This window comes from Macrobrachium nipponense, chromosome 11 (genome assembly GCF_015104395.2).
Source record: "Macrobrachium nipponense isolate FS-2020 chromosome 11, ASM1510439v2, whole genome shotgun sequence".
Classification (NCBI taxonomy): domain Eukaryota; kingdom Metazoa; phylum Arthropoda; class Malacostraca; order Decapoda; family Palaemonidae; genus Macrobrachium; species Macrobrachium nipponense.
This window is the reverse complement of record NC_061087.1, coordinates 27,571,717-27,576,716: the sequence shown is the minus strand read 5'-3', so window position 1 is coordinate 27,576,716 and position 5,000 is coordinate 27,571,717. Positions and strand designations below refer to the sequence as shown.

Below are 5,000 nucleotides of genomic sequence, written 5' to 3'. Positions count from 1 at the left end.
ATATATATAAATATAAATATATCATATATTATTATATATATATATATATATATATTATTTATATATATTTATACAAATATTATATATATATCTATATATATATATATATATATACACACACACATATATATACATATATATATATATATATATATATATATATATATATATATATATATATATATATATATATATATATGTATATATATATATATAATATATATATTACATATATTATATATATATATATATATATATATATATATAATATATATATATATATATATATATATATATATATATATAGATTCGAATAAATGACGGTAGTGAATTTATTTATATCATTAAACGTTCAGGACTGCAATAAACTTAATTTGAAGATGGTGTTTGTCACCCACTTTGCACTGATCTGAATTTTAATTTAAAGTGAAGTGCTCTCTCTCTCTCTCTCTCTCTCTCTCTCTTCTCTCACAAAAAACTTTTAATATATTCAAAAGGCCTTAATGATTTCCATTGCAAATGTCAATAATTGTATTATGGTAGAATGCACCATTAGTGTGTGTGCGATCTTGTTTATTAGAACGGACACGCATGAAGAGAGAGTGAGAGAGAGATAGAGAGTGAGAGAGAGATAGAGAGAGAGAGAGATGGTATATCCAAAAATAAATAAAAATGTTACAATGAAAGCTACTGTAGGACATTGGAAGTGAATGGACGTGGAATATGTCAATAAAAATAGCAAACGAGAGAGAGAGAGAGAGAGAGAGAGAGAGAGAGAATGTATCTCATTAGATGCTGAACACCAACTGCAATCCTACAAAGCTATCCCAGCAATCACTAAATATCGACTCCCTCCCCTCCCCAGTACCCGTCCCTTCCTCCCTCCTCCCTCCCCCTCTCCCTCTCCCTCCAAGCAACCAGCCTACTACCTACCTTGTCCAAAGAATTTTTGATGCTAATCTCCTAATCCGCTTTATGTCCTAAAATTGATTTGCATGCGGAGGTCACGGCTCTCAGTGTGAGTGCCTTTAGTCTCGGCCTACCTGTTGAGCCAACAGGAGCTTTGATTTGAAGGGTGTTTACCTGACTCGTTTGAGGCTGGGAGGGGAGGGAGGGGAAGGGGAGGGGACGGGTGTGGGCAGTTAATTCGACCTCTAATGGTTGACTGCAGCCCGCGTGGGCTAAAAGAATAAACCTTTATCGTACTAAAATAGTTGTTGATAGATAAATGCGGTTTTGCCAACAAGCAGCAGCACTAGCCCGAGGTGGATATGTGCATGACTGAGGCTAAATATTTGCTTGCAGATATTCGCTTGTTAATAGACGAATGCAGCGGTTATGTCCACCACCAGCTGGTCTCTGAAGCCCTCTGGCACATATGCATGACTCTGGCTAAATATCTTCTCGCAGATAGATATCCGCTTGCCTCAGCTTGGAAGCAATTCCAGCTAAGTGGTTCTCGGGCCGCTGTGCCAAAGCGAGTGTCCCCTTTCGTTGACCGACCTCCAAATGACCGTTCGGACATGATTCCATGAATTTAAGATGATGTTTGGCACAGAGAGCATCCGGCTGCACCGCCAAATATGCCGGGAATAAACATAATCGGCTCTTTATATGCTTCAGACATTTGGTCCCCGGCAGTAACCGGCCGTTAAGTTACCATTTTTGTAATTGGTTGACAAAGGAATTGTCATGCAAAGTTCCCGGTGCTTTTACCGGGGCTATCTTTTAACGGCTGGCTTCTAAGATCGGTCAGCACTCGTGTTTTATTGCACGCGATGCCAAAGTCCGGTCCCCATGGAATTGCTTTGTCGTGTCAGAGAAACCAAAACAAACGTATTAGACCAAATCTGTCATATTTTGATACAAAGGTCATTTACGTGAATGCCTCGGGTGACATCATACCTGCCTCGTAAACTGTGGAGAAGGAGAGAGAGAGAGAGAGAGAGAGAGAGAGAGAGAGAGAGAGAGAAGAGAGAGGTTCTCCTAAAAAAGACGAGTTGAAGGGCTCTTTTATGGTATGGAGGCTATGCCAACAATGACATGAATTTTTAGGGATTCTTGACGCGTGCATTATTCTGAGGGACTGTCGCCAGATGGCGTTTGATCATATTTTTAACGATATTTTGGTTAACGGATTTTTGACTGAGTGGTATGCTTTCACGGCATAGCCAAATCTAACCAGTCTTCACCAAGATTTTGTTTATTAGAATGGCAAAATTGGTTTGTAGCATTTGCAAGCTACATTATATGCTGGTAGTCTAAACGACACCAACATAGCAATTTTGCTCAAAGTAATACACCACGTTATGCAAGAATCTAAGAACTAGTGTACCAAACATAGTCAGATATAATGAATAAAATAAAAATGATCTTAATGCACAAAATTTAGACATTTTTACCTTTTTGCACCGTGTCACATTGACAGATATTTTTGTCAGTGAGGAGACTTTAAGGCCGTTGAATTGACGCAAATGTTATTAACTGTCTCCTCCATACAATTGAGGAGGTATCCTTTTTATTTCCATCGATTGGGTCAGTTTAGAATTCATAAATTATGCATATGTTTGACAGTCATAAAGCTATATTATAGCCGCTAAATTTCCATCAATTGTTGTACTTCCCAAACTGTAGGTTCTTGTCGGTGGTGCTTCAGAATCTCAGATAGAACGATTGTGAATTATAACTTATATTGAGATTAACCTGACTTCCTTCCAAGGCTAGGATACCGAAGTTGGCACTTTCGGGTTTGTTTTAATTAAGGCCATCTTCAGGATGCTTGAGGAACGAAGTGGGGATTTATCCAGTGTTTGTTTTTGTGAAGGATAATGACCTTCTCTCGATCACTGTCTTCCATTAGCAAACGAAGTGAACTTGAATAGGCTTTCATTGGGCAAATGCATCTTTTAAGTGTTCTTCTGGGTTATAGGAGGGGGTTTTGAACCTTTGTTTATTTTCTTGTAACAGTAGGGTGGCTGGTTGTGAGGGCTTTTCCAAAATGTACGAATGTTGCGCTTTTCTAAAATACACAAATGTTGCACTTTTCCAAAATATATGAATTTTGTGCTTTTCCAAAATGCACGAATGTTAGTCTTTTCCAAAATACACGAAGGTTGCGGTTTTCTAAAATGCACAAACGCTGTGCTTTTCCAAAATGTACGAATGTTATGCTTTTCTAAAATACACGAATGTTGCGCTTTTCCAAAATATACGAATTTTGCGCTTTTCCAAAACACACGAATGTTGCGCTTTTCCAAAATATACGAATGTTTATCTTTTCCAAAATACGCGAAGGTTGCACTTTTCCAAAATGCCCGAATGTAGCGCTTTTCCAAAATACATGAATATTGCACTTTTCCAAAATACACTAATGTATCGCTTTTCCAAATTTCGCAAATGTTGCCGTTTTCCAAAATGCACGAATGTAGTGCTTTTCCAAAATGCACAAATGTAGCGCTTTTCCAAAAAGCACGAATATTGCACTTTTCCAAAATACACTAATGTATCGCTTTTCCAAAGTACGCGAATGTTGCGCTTTTCCAAAATGCACGAATGTAGCGCTTTTCCAAAATGCACAAATATTGCGCTTTTCCAAAATACACGAATATTGCGCTTTTCCCAAATACACTAATGTATCGCTTTTCCAAATTACGCGAATGTTGCGCTTTTCCAAAATGCACGAATGTAGCATTTTTTCAAAATACACGAATATTGCGCTTTTCAAAATACGCTAATGTATCGCTTTTCCAAATTACACGAATGTTGCGCTATTCCAATTAACAAATATGTGCATTTTCAGAACACTCGAATGTTGTAATTTTCCAAAATATGCGAAAATTGCGCTTTAAAAAAAATTGCGCAAAATCACAAGGTCTCTTAAAGAGTTAAAAAGAAGAAGAAGAAAAAAATGGAGTTTTATTGGCTCGAGAATATTATTACGAAATCGAACCACGAGATTCGTGAAGTATACACTCAAGATAAAAGTTAAGTCGTTCCTCTTTCTCTCTTGTATCCAGAGCTTATTATTATAATTTTATGGCTCCTTCACGGAGGTATCGCGTTTCCTCGTGGGGGGTTAATGATAATATCAAGTTCTCCTTAAGATATCGCATTATGTTTGGATACTCTTCGGCATTCGTAGGAAACAGAGTTTTATTAATAATGCATTATATTTTCAATCGGTAGTATATCAGAGATTTCTAATTAGCATATATTTTTTAAATTGAATTTTTTTTGGTTTCTCATTATCAGAGGGTTAAAGAGACTACCAGAACGGTTTCTATTTAGATTAGTTAATTGCAATTTATGCTTTTGATGTTTTGTTTTAGTAGATAATTATGTCGTACATGAATTAATTTATCAAATTGTAAGCTAATCTTGATCGCTAAAGCTGTGATCTTTGCGATGCATATATTTCGGTACTGTAAAATGTTTTTCTTTTGCAGTAAAAACATTCCTGTATTGAAGAATGTTTTTTAATCGATTACTCTCCTTGCATGATCGAAAAAAATATCAAGTGAATGTTTGTAGTCAAGGGAACCGAATGTTTTTTTTTTTTTTTTTTTTTTTTTTGCAAAGCAAACATCCTTGTATGGAAGAATTTTTTATTTATTTATTCCTTCATTTATTTCCATGAATGTGAATTTTTATTAGTAGATTAAAGATGATATCCTTAGTCGCTATAGAGAACTTAAAATCTAGTTTTTCTGTTGAGGCAGTTATCAAGGATCAGATCCAGCAGGCATTATGCTAAAACTAAGACGCCTGTCGTAGACCTCTGGACTCTGCTGTCCGAATAACAGGAACGATTCGTCGTGGGTAGGCGGAGTATGGCGACTCAATCGCTCTCTCTCTCTCTCTTAACGAGATCCACCGAAGAGATTCGAAATACGAGAGCAGTGTCGCTACGTCCGGCGAATTGATTGCCAATTATTTTTTTCCGCTTCGTTTCTTCGTCTTGATTAGCACTTGTACCCCATCCGAGATCATTGCCTCTTAAT

At 36.6% G+C, this 5,000-nt stretch overlaps 1 protein-coding gene across 4 annotated transcripts in view; it reads left to right on the top strand.

Moving 5' to 3' along the window:
- Positions 1 to 5,000, top strand: part of LOC135199877 (leucine-rich repeat-containing G-protein coupled receptor 5-like) — a 664,061-nt gene that overhangs the window by 129,497 nt on the left and 529,564 nt on the right. The gene's annotated exons all lie outside the window — the stretch shown is intronic.